Source organism: Alligator sinensis, unplaced genomic scaffold, assembly GCF_000455745.1.
Source record: "Alligator sinensis unplaced genomic scaffold, ASM45574v1 scaffold111_1, whole genome shotgun sequence".
NCBI classification, from domain to species: Eukaryota; Metazoa; Chordata; order Crocodylia; family Alligatoridae; genus Alligator; species Alligator sinensis.
In genome coordinates, this window is record NW_005841875.1 from 288,070 (window position 1) to 305,342 (window position 17,273).

Consider the following 17,273-nt stretch of genomic DNA (forward strand, 5'->3'; position numbering starts at 1 on the left):
TAAAGGTCATAAATGTCATACTTTGTACTGACCATATTTTTTAAAATTAATTCTCTAGCCTGTTTACTCCTCCTACACTAGTCATAGCCCTGAACCCTGATACCTTGTCAGCAGCACTTTGGGACCGGTAGTATCTTTCTGTTCAGTTTCTGAACTTACTGGATATGATCAAATGAAATGGTAGTTTCATTTCAAACCTTAACTTAACTTTATGTTAAAAACTGTTTTGATTTCTTTTTTTTTTTAAAGAAACAACGAAGTCAAACTCAACACTACATATTTTAGAACTACTGCACCAAAACGTTTTGCTCAACCCAAATTACATTTTTTTTTTGGTTTGTCAGGACACAAAAATGTTCCGTTTTGGACTGGGAACTCCATTTCAGGATGGGAAAATTGTTTGAAATCTCCAGGATGAAACAGCAATTTCCCACCAACACATAGAAACAACATTCCTCAGCTAGTTTAATAAAAGCGGATGGGCCAGTATCATGGAGGCACCTACATTTTTGCAGAACCTTTCTTCTATTGATGAATCGTGAAGCCTTCTAAGTTTAAAGGGACTAGCAAGCCACAAATTGCTGCCTACAGAACAGTCCAACTCTTGGAGGAAGACGGGAGGAGAAACAGAAAAATGGCCCAAATTGGCTGCACATGCTCCCTTTTTGGACTACTCTTCCTTACAGCCCACTTACACTTTTAGTTAAAGCTTTACTTTAAAACAGAACTGGGGAAATAAATATTGCCTGGAAGTTTAACTCCTTAAAAATGAAGCGGCTGAGAACCGTTTAAAGCACTGCTGTAAAGCACAATGTTCTAACCATCTTGGAATGATTTTACAAAAGGGAAAAAACAGATTTATTTCTTCCCATGCCATCTTTAAAATCATACAGAGAAATGTGGGCAAGAGATTTGGGTACAATTGGTTCCATCTGGGTCAGATCTGGGGTTACAATAGAAAGCTGTTATAATCCTAATCATAAATGTCAGGAGACTTATCATCCATCGAAAATACAGCACTGCAGTCAAGTATGAGGGAAGTAAAGAGGTAAGAATATCTTCTTTCCCAGTGCAGGAATGACAAATACACACATTTTTTCAATAATAAATAAAATATAAGTGATATTATGCAGGTGAAAATAATTGGGATTGCAATGAACTGCACTGTAATACTTCAGCCCTTCGGGCTATTTTTCTTTTTGATTGAGTAATACTGGTTTGAAACTGCACAGGGCTGTGAGAGCCGCAAGCTGAAGAAGTTGTTCTTTATTTTAAAACCGTGTCAGATTGGACAGGGCCATGTTGACTCAAATGTGTGAGATAACACAAGCCCTGACTAACGGGACATAATCATTTCTTTTCAAAGCACGCATCTTCTGGGCAGGCTGGACAGGAGGAAAACACGGGGGCTTTCAGAGAGCTGTCAGAGAGTATTTATTCTGAGGAGTGTAAATTTTGCCGCTAGAGTCAACACACAGCATAGCCAAAATATGAGGATGCCCAGAGTGATCACATCACTAACTATTCACAGGGTTTTGGGACATTTGTTCTAGGTGCTGTGGAGCCAGTAACTGCTACAATAAACAGTTTTAAGCATTTGCTTTTTCTCTGAAAAGACCAAAGTTGATAAATAAGCACAGAACTGGCTTCTTGCTCAGGACACAAAGGAAGTGGTCTAACAAAAAGGAAACTTCTGAGTGGCTGTGATGCTACTGCTAATGAGATCTAGAAAAAGACCTCAGTCCTCTTCCATTTGATGCCCTGCCATGGTGGTGATGGACACAATGGAAAACCAGAGAATACGGAAAATGAGAAGTTTTGTAGCTGGCTTCAGTGGAAGTCAGAAAGGGCCCAGAAAGAGGGCTTCATCTCCTAGACCGACAAGCCAGCATGCTTCATCTGTATCCCCACGTGAAACACATGATGTGTTTTTCAGATAAAGTAACAAACTACGAAAGCAGCAATGCCATTTCAATTCTGAATAATGAACGCTGAAGAGAAAACATCCCCTGATACTTTTCCAAGAACGAAAGCATATTTAGTCTCTCGAGACAGTTGTGGAAGAAAACAATGTCTCATTTTCTCTACTTATAATTTCATAATTGAACATTCAAGTCACTTGGGGCTAGCTACGTGCTGGAAACAGTTTGCACGCCCCTAACATAAAATGAATTTGTCATATTATCAACACAAGTAGCTGATCCTCTGATCCAGTCAGTCATAATTTACTCCACTCTCACAGACTGCCCACTGGATAGTCGTAACAGTGGACCAAGGTTACCTTTCCTTTGAGATGAAAAGAAAGTGCTGTATTATGACATAACCATGTTGGGCAGTAAAAGGTTTTCCCACCACACCAATGTTTGAGATTTCAAAAATGTTCCCATTCTGCCTCCTGGTGAAAGCAAGACTTTGCGAAGTATTTCTGGGAAAACTAGAGGTGCATACATGCCTCATCCCAGTACAGCCAAGTGATTATATTAGGGGCATAGGAAATCATGGTTTAAGATATTGTTCCACTGAATTGAGATAAGGATTTGAACCTTGGAGGCCACCAGCCTATTCCTATTCCAGATGGGTTTTTCTTCCTCTCTTCTATCTTTCAACATTTCAGGTGAGTGCCATAATCACCAGGATAGGGAGTCAATCTCTATCTTGCTCTTTCCTACTGGAGTTGTTCCATGTTATATAATTAATCGAATACACACTGGACCAGAGACAGATACACTTATTTTATAGCCCAATGACTAGTGCTATGTTGTGGAGACCAACATTCAAATTCTCAGTCCGGTGGATGTTTAACTATTTACCAAAAGTACAATAGCTCCAACGAGGAATTCACTCTGGGAAAACCAACAACGCACTTGTCAGGGCGCTCTCCTGAGAGGGGAACACCAAGTTTCAAGTCTGAACCAGAGTTTACCCCTTTCCATCCTATTGCTCGATAACAGGCTCCTCTAAGGTGAGGAAGGGCCCTTCTCACTGACCAGGGCTGCCATCCCTCCTACAAAACAGATACTTGTATTCCCACAAGTTTCAGTTGCTGATGAAAAGCCATTCTGTCAGAAAATCCCAAATCAGTTCTGATTGATGATTTCCATTCTAAGCCCTAAATCTGATTACCGTTGCTCTCTCTCATGTGACATGCAAACGTGATAGGTCAGAAGAGGGCTTTATTTGCACATACACAGATGTCAAGTTAACCAAGCAGGCTGCAATGATTGTGCAGAAGTGATGATCGAGTAAGACCTAATCAAAGAATGAAAAGAAACTACCCAGTAAGTGATACACCATCTTGGGTCAAAAATGTACATTTCAGGTATAGTACCTAGTTACAGTGATTGATATAATTGAGAGAAGTTACCTGTTAAGTACCACTATTTGTTCTCTCCATGCTCCTTACGGTGGAAAATAACTATGAGGCGTCTGCTGGAAATGTTGATTTTTTTACATTGCAAGCATCATGCATTATGCAGTTACCTGCCATGAATCTTTTATTATCTAACAGTTAAGCTGCAGCATGTAAATCCAATGAATTATAGCATAATGAATGCTTGATAATTCTCATTTTGCTAATCTGCAAACTTGATAACCCTCCCCAGAAACCCCAGGATTATTTCCCCTGTCCTTCTCCCATTATTCAGTAAAGATTTAATAGCAGAGATCTGTAGCCAAGTCTCTGGCTAATTAGGCTTCATTAATGTTACAGAGGCTCCCACGGTACATTTGCTATTGTTTGTTTATTCTAGATGGTTCAAAAATGCACCCAGTTATACAACTATTGCCTTAAGTGAAAAAAAAACAGGAAAATAACAAAAAAGCAAAGCAAAGCAAAGCAGAAAACTCCCTGCAAAGGACTCACGGAAGAAAGAAAAGAAAATGTTGTCCCCTAAAGAAAACAAATACTACAGGCTTCCCTGTCTGAGCCTAGAAAAATGAGATGGGTTTTACAATAGGTCACAAGAAAAAAATTCATGTGCCTTGTTGGAGCAATAGTGCAACAAATTCTATAATCCAAGGCCCTCCACTAACCTTTCTGACCATGAGTGTCCAGACCATGAAATCAAGCATGCCGAATCCTAAGAGCTACAGGACTGGGAAATCATGCAACTCTCACTGGCTTCAACAATGGCTGTAGTGCTTTGCTATTGATGAACTAATCTTTGTTCTCTCCCTTTCTAGGTTTCCAAATTCATGTGGATGGCCTGCATTGCACAGACATCTGTGTGAACTGGACAGATTACGTCGGAGCTGAACACGCAAGCTCAGAGCTGTCTTTTTTACGCATATATGAAAAGCCATTCATTCTGCAGGGGCAGCCTTTTGGCAGTTAATTTATAACTGAAATGGTGCCACTTTCGTAGGCATATTTAAGGAAGCAAAACATTTTGGGACCGGCATTAGTAATCCACATGTCCAGAGCTCGAAACAGACTGTACTTTGGTGGCTCATGTCCATAAATAATGTCATTCACGGTTCATTGGTTGAATTAATCTGATATAAAATGACTAAATTGAAAATCTGTAGGTTGAGCTCTTGATGAGTTCTGGCAGAACACTAAGCAGGCAATCGAAGGCTTATTAATGAAAAAGGAGAACGATGGAAATTGAAAAATTAAAGCAGTGGGAAGCAAGAGATTGAAAGTTAAATATGATAACATAACTTCCATCAAGGAAGAAAATGCTTGATATAGTAGGTTTCCTTTTTATTCTCTATTCCATAACATACTATAGTTCCTTAAAAAGAGCTCCTTGGGATTTAATTACACAGCTCTGAAGGGGTCAATTTTAGGCTGGGTTGAAATTTCCTATGCTAGAGTCCCGTTCACACCACTGGGGTTACCCAAATCTTAGACCTCCGAAGGCAGGAACCAGGGCACCAGTGGTGAAAGCCTCCTGTGGCCTCTGCTCTGGCCTCTGCTCCAGGAATGGGCAAACAGTATCCCCTGAGGCAACCCCATGGATGGGCATTTGTGGCTTTAAGGACCAGGGCCTAGCTAGCTGGGTCCTGACTCAGTCTCTCTCCTAGGGGGATTATAGGTGTAGACAGCTGTTCACATACCCCAGTGAGATTTGCACCGGGTTTGTATATTGATGTACAATATACTAGGATCAGGAAACAGACAGGCAGATAAATGTCCAGGGATAGCTGATGCTATTACAGTGCCTCATCTCTAGGTTAGGAGCGAGTAAAAACCACACTGTATTTAGTAAACTGCATGTAGGAAGATGGACAAAACCCAAACTGCTGTAATCTATGCTGGCCGAGTTTTACTCCTGATTCATTTACGGGTATGGGCAAAGAGACCCCGATTTAGGCCTTGATGATGTTTGCCTGCTGCTTTTTTATCCCAGCATAATGCTGGTTATGCTGGTGTAAATGTTTCATCTGTCCATGCCCCATGTTGGACTATTCGTGGATGTGAGATAATGTTTCTTCCGCAGAGGTCTGGAAAAGGAAGCTGCCACTGTCCATGGTGCTCAAGCCCTTTCCATGGCAAAGCTGGCTGTGCATTTAGGTTGGTATGTGGTACTCCCCTTCCTGTTTACAGATGATGAAATTTGGTTGATAACCTAAATTCAGGATCAACAGCCCCCAATGACTCTTGAAAAAGTTTGTAGATAAATAGCAGACGAACTTTGGGAAATGTAAGGGTAAAATGCACACTATTATTATGCAAAAGGAAGATACAATTCCATCTGATCGGTTCAAAACTGATATAATGCTGTGATATGGATATTGCTCATCCTTAACAGATACAGAGCTGTAAACAAAGGATTTAACAGACTGACCAGCACCAAATGAAATCAATTTATATGAAGGCCTGATCTGCAAATTTTGCATGAAATATACTGTTTATAGTACACACTGCAACTAGACTTTGTAATACTGTTTATCAAAAAGCAGATTTTAAAGAGCTGAACATTTAATACTTTTTCCAATATAGTGGGATGTTGGAAATTGAAGAAAGGCTTTAATAAAACTCCTTCCCTGTAAACATCAATCCCAATCTTATAAAAACATGCCTTTTATTAGAACTAAACAGACTTTTCTACTCAACACATTCATGTCCTGGGGCCTCTACAGCAAAAAAAACAGCAATACATTTAGAATCTCTAGTAAGTAGATTATTGTATAAATAGAGAATAATTTACACAGCATTGCTGGTCATTTGTAAGCATTAAATAATCATTTCTGGCTGAATGGATTGCTTAACATATTTTAGATGTGGGCAAAGAGCAAAAATATAGAAATATATTAAATATTAGTATAAGATGCTCACAGAAATTCCATGGTTAAGAGTCCTCTGACACCGAGGAAAACACAGGGGGCTTTATAGGAAATATATCCTTAACCTAGTGGCCCATACCAAAAACGAGGAAAGACTGACGATTCTGGTTCCCCTGGGAGGTCAGCTTAGCCACAGGAAGAGTCGACTAGCAGCTAAAGGTAATAACAAACGAAAAGCTACAAAGCCAGAGGTCAAAAGTGGTGGCAGTGATGGGTAAGTGAGTAGACTGCCTTATTCTTCTCTTGTGGGCTCTACATTTTCATTTGACAATTTAAAACCGTTTACCTCTGGATGTGCCGTAAACTGGTTGAGGGGCTCAGAAGTAGAACATTGATATTCTAAATACAAATAATGACATCACCATGTATAACCCCTGATTCTTCTCTCTGACTATAATGGACCCAAGAGTCAGGCCTTTCTAAGAGCTCAGCTTTCTTCTAGGCATGCAGATTTTCAGAAGTGCTCAGTGGACCTTGCTGGTTGAGCATTCTTGGGAAACCGGTCAGAACTTTACCGGTTTCATTTTAATCTTCAGTGCAAAACTCAGAGGTGGGTTAAATATTAGTGTGACTTACCCAGTGGAAACTGGGTGCAGGCACATGCTACATGACAAAGGGGAAGAAAAAGGAATGGCTGCAAACAGAAGAAGTCCATGGAAAAATATAAAAAGATGGAGGACAAAGTGAGTCCTTATGCTTCATCTCTTATGCTTAAATACTCAGGTAATCATCAAGACTACCTGAGTACTTAAGACTTAAGTGAGTCATACAATAATATAGCCTTAAGCTTAGCTAGGCAATAACAAACGAAAAGCTACAAAGCCAGATGTCAAAAGTGGTGGCAGTGACGGGTAAGTGAATAGACTGCCTTACTCTTCTCTTGTGGGCTCTACATTTTGATTTGACATTTTAAAACTGTCAATCCTGCTATGTCATCGGGCATCTCTTGGCAATTGGTAATGTAAAATTGAACTATCATAATTATTTTTTCCATAATATTTGTCTAGGAAGCTTAAACTTTGACTATATATTATTTCATGCTTTTGTCCCTATTGCCTTAATTTGACAGTAAAATAGTTTTCATTTGAGACAACGTAGTCTTGTAGAAAGAAGGACCATCTCTGACATCCTGAGAGGCAGAATCAGAAGTGAGCATATACCCAAGTACAAACATAAGGACAAAAGGTGCTATGATCTCCATTCCCCAAATATTACAGAAGGGGGTTGGGGTGGGCAGGACAGCAGATAGACAAGAAATAAAATCCTGACCCTGCTATAATCAAATATGAGTTTTATCACTGACTTCACTGTGACCAGGATTTCACTGAACATAAAAAAGAATAAGAAGCTATGATAGGCAATATTAATGGATGAGAAGGAAAGACATGTTGGCTATTATACATCTCTTGTAGGGATCTTTTCAGGAACTGACTTCCAAACAAGCAACTGATTAAACAGAAACCCAAAAATGAATACAAGATAAAAGATAAATGAAATAGATTGTGTTTGGGAAAGAGCTGAATTACTTCAGCACTTTGTATTGCTTCTTGAATCATAATATGGAGGATTAGGTTAAAAGTATGTCACTCAAAGTTGGAGGTTGTATCTAACTGTGAAGTTCTGCAAACAATGACAGCAAAGAAAAAGAGGAATGGACATAGAGATACTAGAAATATTCCAGAAATGTTGATAAAAAAAGGAAGTTAACATTTTGAACATAAAAAAGAAATAATCTGAAAGATATTAAAGGCATTTGTAAATGTAGGAATGACCCGGAGATAATTGCAAGTGGCAAATCTATTCTTGGTTACATGCTCAGGATACGCAGAATCTGCAGAACTATTCTCTATAAAGCTTTTGTAAGAGCCCACCTGGAAGAGTTTGTTTTGTTGAGAGTACGTCAAAGCTACAGAGGTTCACAGAAGGGCAACCAAAAGGATTTTCAGACTGGGGATCCAGAGGGTTTGATTTAGGAACCAATCTGAAAAGAGACTAAATAAGTGATGACTCTGATGGGGACGCTATATCTACAAATATCAGGAGAGTGTAAGCGTCTAGACAAGAACAAGATTAATTAGCCCAGTTCTCTGTACAATTGTGTTCACCCATATTCAAGAAAGATGAACTCAAAGTGGAACAGCTGCAGAGGAGAATGGCTAGGATGATGAGGGGAATGAATAGCCTGCTTTACAAGGGGAGACAAGAAGAGGCTGTCTAGTCTAGCATAATAAATGCTGAGAGGGAATATGATTGCTGTCTATAAATACATCATGGGGTAAACACCAAGGAGGGAGAAGAGCTTTTTAAACTGGAGGACAGTGTTGGCACAGGAACAAATGTGCATAAATGGCCCATGAATAAATGTAGGCTGGAAATTTCAAACCATCCCGTGAAGTTGTGCAACAGTTTTCCAATATGTGCAACATGGGGCAAATATCCAACTTTAAAATTAAAGGATTGATAATCCATTAAAATGAGGATCGAGAAGCTCACGAGAGGGATACTAGGAGGTGTTTGGCTGCAATAGCAGGGAACTGGACTCAAAAACTGAGTTTTTCCTAGTATATACCTAGGGGAGCAATACTGGAAATAGTCAGATAAAAATAAGAGAATAAAATGTTAAGGAACTTGCCCTGCAGTATGTCCCTTTCTATTTAAAACAACGAAATTAAATTATTTATGAATTTAAAATGCGTGTATGATGCAAAGAGGGATGGACCTTTCCTCATTCTATTCAATGCACTGACTTTTTATTTTACTATCAAGTTTGCCACTTCTTTGGAAAGAATATAGAAATGGAGTTTTGCATGGTTTTTAATGAGCACGATGATAATGGGCTAGAAGGAATGGTGCAACTGGAGAATATCTCAATAGCCATTTCATTCCTCTCAGCGCCTACAGCTCCCTCATAGTAAAGGAGAGCACAATGGCTGGCAGCTACAAAATCAAAGACAATGACCTTAACAGTAAGATATTCACCTGAGCGGTGAGGTGTTTGGTGTCTGTGAATAAAATACAGCAAGTCCCCTGTTGATAGCCAGCTGAGTCCATCTTTTGCTGAATCGAAAACAGACATACTTTGTTGTAAAATATACTATAAAAAAAGGCAACATGATACATTTTTGGCAAGTCTAATATCCAAACATGACACTGTCATTTGAGTGCTCATTGTGCAGCTTTAATGAGTCCTAAAACTGGCATAGGGATATTTAACATTAACTGCTGGACAAATGGCCACAGATAATTAGCAATGGGTTAACCAGGCAAGGGGAAATGAGGTCTGCTCTGAAGTGGTGGATTGGTAATAGGATATAGAGCACTTAATTTCTAAGTAACCAGTAAATATCCTCCTTCCAACCTCAGCATTTGCTGATACCTTTCATGGGAGACATCTGCACTCCACTGCAAAACACTTTTTGCATGGCTACATTTTTTGTCTGGAAATTTAAAAGTAGATTTAAAAGAAATACTGCGGGGGACAGAACTGTAGTGAATCTGAACTTCCCAAATAACTAATTTTAGGAGTGAGTTGACCCCTAAATCCAGGTCTTCTGAATGACAGTTTTTATTATCAAATTGATAGCAAATATATGTGAGTTGAATTACCTGGCAGTGCAAAGGGGGTGCTGTTTGGTTTACACATGTACAAGGTGATCACACTGAAGATGTAAAGCCATTAGGGCACATGCTGAATAATCTGTGGAGCAACACCTATTCTGTATGTGGTAAGTAAATGGGGTACGGTATTGACTACAAACCCTTGCATTCGTGTAGTGATAAATAAACCAATTTTGGGGATGACTTGGTGAGGAGGTCCAGCTAAAAACATGGCTCAGTACTGGAAACCAAGGAAAATAAGAATGCCAAAAATCTGCTCTTTTTCAAAGTTGATGAAAGTACAGGGGCCAAATCTATTAAGTCTGAGCTTCACATATGTTAAAAGAAATACATCTGCTTTTGGGGTAAACATTTTTTTTTCTAAGGGCCCTGCTACATCTTCAGATTAAAACTGGATAGAAACCAGCTATAGAGTTGTTACATATTTTCAAGCACTAATGTTGTAGCTGGTTGGCTCTTTTTATAGCTGGATAGTCATTATTATGGTGTGGTAATTACTTTGCATGTGTGGCCGGTCTAAATTTATTGCACAATTAAACTGTTAATCACTTTGCACTTGTGGCCTATCTTACTTTGCACATGTGGCTGGTCTAAATTTATTGTGCAATTACCCAGATAATCGCATAAGATATGTAATGTGCAGCAGGGGCCTATGTGACATATGACACTGGCTTACCAAAAAATAGCGAAGTGGAGGCAAGTCTGTACACAAGCTCCAAGACTGAAGCGTAGCAATACTCATAAAGCCACGAACCGGGTCCTGTACCTCTGTTAACCCCTTCCCTCACACTGAGGAAAACCTTTGGTCTGTTTAGGCAAAGTGCTTTATCTCAGGCCAGTTTAAGTACTGAGAAATGGACCTTCGTGGTGAACGCGACTTGCCATTTTTAGCTCATTGTCGAGTGAAGCAAAGATCCCTTTCAAAAACTGAGTGAGCTGCTCCAAGAAGAGATGCCCTTGGAATAAACTCTCGACCGTTAATGCCAGAGGTAGGCTTGGAGAAACCTATCAGCGTTTAGGAATACATGCTAAACACTCACTTTTTTATAACTGGAAATAGAGGATAACACCCAAGAACTCCCATGAAGCATGTACAGATTGAGGACAGTTTACATGGTCATCTCATGAAAGGTATCTTGGCTCATGCACAGAAAAAACAAGCAATTTTTTCCCCTTTTGTCTATTATTTCTCTGGAAAAAACCTCCTGATTTTACCACATAGTAGTAAAAAGCTTTCACCTTTTCTCCAAGGACTAGGTATTATATGTTGTTCGATGTACATTGCTCTGACCTCAAGGGTTCACTCCCCCCTTGGGCTCTCATAAAAAGGTTTTAGGCACTTCCTCCTAGACGCACAGCACGAGCTGCAGTTAAACGGCATAATGTACCATTAATGAATAGATATGAGAAAGACTGATGTGACAATTTACAAATTATGCAAAAAATGAATATTCTCTCTCTGTTTAGAACCATCATTCATACATGATTATGCTAACTCTTGAGATTGGGTAGAATAAGGCAAATTTTGACAATTACCCCCCTTACAATATGTTTATTAAAAACAAAGTCAATATAAATCCAGTTTGTGTGTGTGTGTGTAAGCAAGTACTTCATCACTTTTTTTCTCTAAAGCATAAAGCTAACATAAAAGAGACCAGTGCTTAGTGCCAGAGCTGGGTGCAATTTCTAACACAATTTCATACCATTTTTCAGTTAAACAAGAAGATCTGGTAACCCAGAAACCTTCTATAAGTGTACACCCGTTTTGTTGAAGTTCTAATATACAAATTCATTTTCAAGGATTAAAGCTCATTTCTTGTGTTTGCTGCGAACCACGACCAAAGTTCTCCAAGACGCTGAAATGGCCAACTCAAACAACTCCACTTTCCCCAGCTCTACTTGACTCTTATAGGTAACCCTGCAACAACAAACTGGTGGGTAATTCACCTTTTCTGAGAAACCCTGGTACAATAAACCACAATAACTTTGCAAGTCTATGGCACATGTAGACATTAACTATTTGATCTTAATAACAGTAGCAAAATCAGTGGGTGCGTAATATTATCCAAAGCTATTGTATGGGGCTAAGGCAATCATAAGTTACTGAGCTATTAAGAGCTTTGCCCTTTGAGAAAGAACTTACATTCTCTGCACAGGTTCTAGCCATACTGCGTCTGATCTATCTTTTAGACAGAGAGAGAATGCCTTTCTGCAACCTTAACTGCCATTAAACGTGGCTTTGTTAAGATTAAAATAGAAGTAAATTAAATAACTAATCTTTCCCTGCAGAATTCGGCAATATTTTTCACAGTGCTCCAGTGTCTCTGCTCAGGAAAAATGGCTTCCTGCTCCTGTTGAGAGATGGAGTAAAACTCTCCTTACTAAGCAGGCATGGCTTTTACCAATTTTTATGGTAAACAGAAGGATAAAATGGACTTTGTAGATAAGGTAGAGCACTCCACAATGTCTTTGAAACTTGAATAAATAAGCAAGAGTAATATGCCGGCTGGTTCCTTATTCTTGATAGAGAGAAGGAAAAGAAATTAAAAAAAACCACAACAGACTAACGGTGCCCTATCAATTGTCGTGCTTGGTTGACCTTTGTAGACAATGGCCAATAAAATAAATAGCATAGTAAAACAAATACAATTAATTCAGCAGTACCCTGATAAATCTACCCAATTTTAGTAGGCTAAGCTGAGCAATTTTATTTTTCAGTTCCCAGTGGGACACTGTTTTTCTAAATCTCACCTTCAAAACCAGGTATTTTCTGTGTCAAAACAAGAGAGAGCAAGGAAGAGAGAGAAAGAAAAAAGAACCGCAAAAAACTGTCAAACTAATTAAGGAACAAACTAGTGCTATTCCTATATCTACAGCTAACTACTATCACACTTTTTTGTATTAAAAGACAAGACATCAAAATATCAACGGCTCACGTATTCAAGCTTTGAGGAACTGCCCCGTGTAAATCACTGAGAATTAAACAACAGACGGCCCAAGAAACAAACACTCGCTCACGCTGGTCAGGCCACTAAATTGTAGGGTTCAGGTGTTCATCACAGGAAGAAATTACCCCCAAAGGAGTGCTTGGATTTATGCCAACACCTCATTAGCATTTGACACTACTGGCATCACATGAAAACAAGCAAGAGAAGACAGACATGCAAGAGATACGGGGGAAATTAAAACAACAGTGTCAAGGTTTATGGTTAACACATCTAACACACATTTTTTAAAAAGGCAATTGTTTGTTTAATGCAGAAACAAAAATAAAAGTGGCAATATTGTTAAAAGCCTGGCTCCTTTTCTGCGTGAAGTTTCAGAAAAGCCCAAAGAGATTTTTTTATATAACAGCCTTCTCTCCATGAAACCAGGCTGGGCACCAGCATTCTTGCAATGATCAACCTCTTCCCTTTCCTGAATTTGCTTTCCAATGCAACGTAAGCCAAAAAATAAGTAGGCAGATCAGCCCTGGTAGAAATATGCACAAGCTCACGTACCTGTTGGGATGGTTTTACAGCCTTATTTGTCATAGGGCCATCACTAACAGAAAATAAGGTTTTCTGATGGTATACACCCTGGATAGTTTACGGCTGGAGATGGGGATTAGTTCCCTCATGGTGAATAGATGTAGTTGTCAACACTGCCTCCTTGGTCAGACTAGCCCTCTGATGTGTAATTTAGAAGGACAGATGTTTTATCTGGGAGCTTGTCCAAATCTTTAAAAAAATAATTAGTGAGGCACTCAGCACTGGCTTCTTTTGTCGGTAACAATGGCACCGGCAGCACTGAAGAGGAATACCGAGTAAACATCTGGACTTCTAAATCTCAGTACAGAAGTAGATACAGGGTATGGACAGATGAACAAATTATACTGATTTAAAAGGCCAAGGAGGGGAGAGGAGGTTACTTACCATGCATCAGCTGCTCTGCAGTAACTGTTCTGGGTTTCCACTCCTATCTTGTCTTATGTGGAAGTTAACTGCGGTAATTTATCTGTCTTTAATTTAGGGGTAAGTGGTCCCAGTTCAGCTTTCATTTATTGAGGGACAGAAGCAGGCATGCGGAGAAGCTTCTCTGTAGCAAGTCCTCCCTCCCCTTTCCTTTTAACTCAATATTACTTGTTCATCTGTCCAAGCTCAAAACGTTTGGAGTCTTGCTGTGCAAGTCTGACCAATTCTGGGATGACAAACTAACTGGAAATCGCCAGCGATTTAGATGCAATAAAACAATTGTCCCAGTTATGTTAATACCTGCTCTTTTTTCACCTATTCCTTTGCTCTCCCTGCTGTTCTCAAGGGAAAATAAAGAAAAAAATGTCCCCCTTGTACGAACATGGGAAGCAAAGAAGTCTTGATGAGACACTTTGCAAGGCTTCAGAAATGCAGCAAGTCAGGTTCAAAAAGAGAAATTTGAATGGGTAAATTACATCTAATTTACAAGAAAACTTGCTCCACTATAGAGCATTCCAGAAGGCCCTTTTATGAGCAGTGTACTTCTTAAATATGCAAGATATGTCGTTCAGGTCCCTGGCAGACGTTACGCTTAACCAGTTAATCACGTCTTAATTAGTAACCTGCCTACACCTTCATGCAATTAGCGGTGCAAAAGGACAGGGAATAAGACACAATGTTATTACACACAATATGTTCCCATCATGCCTAAAATTAAATGAGTAGCCAGGCCAATCAGCTGATAGGGGCTCCCAGCCTCAGGGGTGCATCGGAGCCCTTGAGCAGATTGCCTTGCTGCTTGCCGGTGCAAGGGGAGCCCTGGATCACGATCCTGGGATCTACTGCTCTGCAAGTGCAGCACAGCAGGAGGTTACATCGCGCCTTTAACTGAACGTCTGCCAGGGGCTTCAGATTCATCTCTTCCAGGTATGTTTCAGTCATGGATCTGACCTGATCCAACCTTCACTCCCCTACCTTTGTTTCTGCCAGGCCTGCCCAATTTGCACTGTAAACAGCTCAAAGCAAAGAGCTCTCCAACTTGCGCGTCTGTTAAATACTTGACATCCTTCCGGTGCCATTCACAATCGACAAGAAATTCTAGGGCCAGATTCCTGACGTCCATGAAAGTCAGTTTTATCCGCTATTGTCATGTTCCTGCCCCAGCTTACAAAGTGCGCACCCTCAGCACAAAGAAAATAAAACAGGCACGTCTTGTGCTGCTGTTGGTGGTTTGAAAGTTAGCTACATTATTCATGGAATAAACATGCCTTCATTGTGCTGTAACTACTCAGCAGGCCAGTTAATCAGCTGCTGCAAATCAGTGTAGCTCTATTTGGGAGCCTCAGCAGCAACATTTGATGTTGCTCTGTTGTTTGCTTGTTTTCTTTTTGCTGAGCTTACATGCTTTGTATAGCCACTGCAGCAAGTTGATAATGATGCATGAAATGGAAAATCCCTTTGAGTGCACGCAAACATGCACAAAGGGGTGTGCAATGCAATCACTGCGGTGCTGTGTTATTTGATGCTTCTGACTTTACATATACGGATCTGCGGGACCTGGCTCTAATCTTGGTTACCCCAAGGAAAGACCAATGTAACTTGATAGAGTGCAGTGGAGTTACTCCTGATATAACTGAGAGCGGAGTCAGACAAACAGGATTCAGGCCAGGCACTGAAGAACGAACACATCCTTGCAAAATGAGCACCGAATTCTCTATTGAAACAACATCATCAATTCTAGACAATGGAGAATTTGGGCTGGCAACTTTCTTTATTGGTATATCCACCCTCTGAGGCAATTAGCTAGCTAGAGACTTTGAGAGTAAAAGTCCTTTGGAGAGATATGCACTACTATCTTGCATGAAGAGTAATTTTTAAGGCTGGAAAATGGCTGGAGACTTTTCAAAGTAAATTTTTTAATTCTTTTTTTCTGTCACGGTGTTGCCCAAAGTCTATCTGAAACAGCTACAGGCAGTGCAAGAGTCCTAGAGAGACTGCATGGAACTAGCCTGATTTGCAGAAAAAGGGGCTTTCACCTTCCATTGTGTGCCATTACTTCTGCTCTACTTTGATCAAGTAGTCTGATTGCTTTTGATATACTGGATGTAGAAACAGTCCAAAGAGTATTTACCTTAGTACGTGCTATATTTATGCACCTTATGATAGATCAGTTCTTTCTGAATGGGAAAGACAAACTATATAATTTGCAAAACATCATGGTAATATTAAGTACTTCACGTAACCATATACTCAACATCACTCCATAGTTCATTTTATGCTGAAAGCTGTAGTGTAAAAATGCTTTAAAAAAAAAAACAAACTTTCTGTCATATGTCAGAATATATTTCAGAAAAAAAATGTGGTCCCAGCCACGAGATGTCATCTGAATTCAACTGGATGAGGCTCTCCCCTCGAAGAAGGATTTTTTTTTCTAACCTATGAAAGTTAATGACTGCAAAATTGATCGCAGAAGTTCAGGACCTATTTGTGTGAATGTACATGTGAGTAGCTCTATTGATTTCAAAAGGATTACTTGGGTGAGTTAAGTTGCTTATTAAAAGCTTAGACATGGTGCTGCTCCAGATTAATTCAGGGACACCCATCATCGTTTTATGCTTTCTCACCATGCCAGTTTAATCCCATTTCTCTGTAGGAAAAATCCTCAGGAATGAAGTTTTGATTATGACAAGTGAGTTTTACATGGAAATCTTTCTCAGCTCAGAGGCAGCAGGATCAGACTGTGGCAGTCAACAGCCTCCCAAGGACTCCAACAGTGTCACATGTTTGTCCTACTTTAAAGTTTCCAGTAAGTTCACATTGATTTTTGAAGTCCTTTCCCTGATACTTAAGACTTTGTTGACTCCATTTGATTTTTCTGAACATCTTTCCATTTCAGTCTTTCATTTCCAAATGGTTCTTTTGGGTGATATTTTCCAGGGAAGCTGGAGAGATTTAGTAACCTGAGCTGAAGGCACCGGGTGCATATATCACTTGTGCTCTTCTTCCAGCTCCAGAGCTCAGGCTTTAACACTGCCACAGCTGCTGCTGCATTAGCAGCAGTTTTCAGCAGCAGGTATGATAGCATTAAAGCCTGAGCATTGGAGCTGGAAGAAAAGGGGGAATGATACCCAGAACCCAGTTGCATCCCTCCACTTAGTAAGGCGGCATAGCCTCCAGCAGCCATTACAATGTTCCCATTCCTCCATTCCAGTGTGGAAATCAGGTTCCTCACTTAAAACATACAGCCCAATTTAGGATGCCTAACTTTTGGAAAATAGGTCTATGCCAGTAAATATGGTAACGTATTTTATCGTGGAAGTGCATTGAGACTATCTTCATATTTCACAGAGTGCCATAGTTACTGTTGTCTGAACAACCCCTTTGCAGTGCTGGTAGGACGGATGTTGTACA

The 17,273-nt window shown here is 39.8% G+C and overlaps 1 protein-coding gene across 3 annotated transcripts in view; it reads right to left on the reverse strand.

The window, feature by feature from the left end:
* Window positions 1-17,273, reverse strand: part of SPOCK1 (SPARC (osteonectin), cwcv and kazal like domains proteoglycan 1) — a 500,723-nt gene that overhangs the window by 195,247 nt on the left and 288,203 nt on the right. The gene's annotated exons all lie outside the window — the stretch shown is intronic.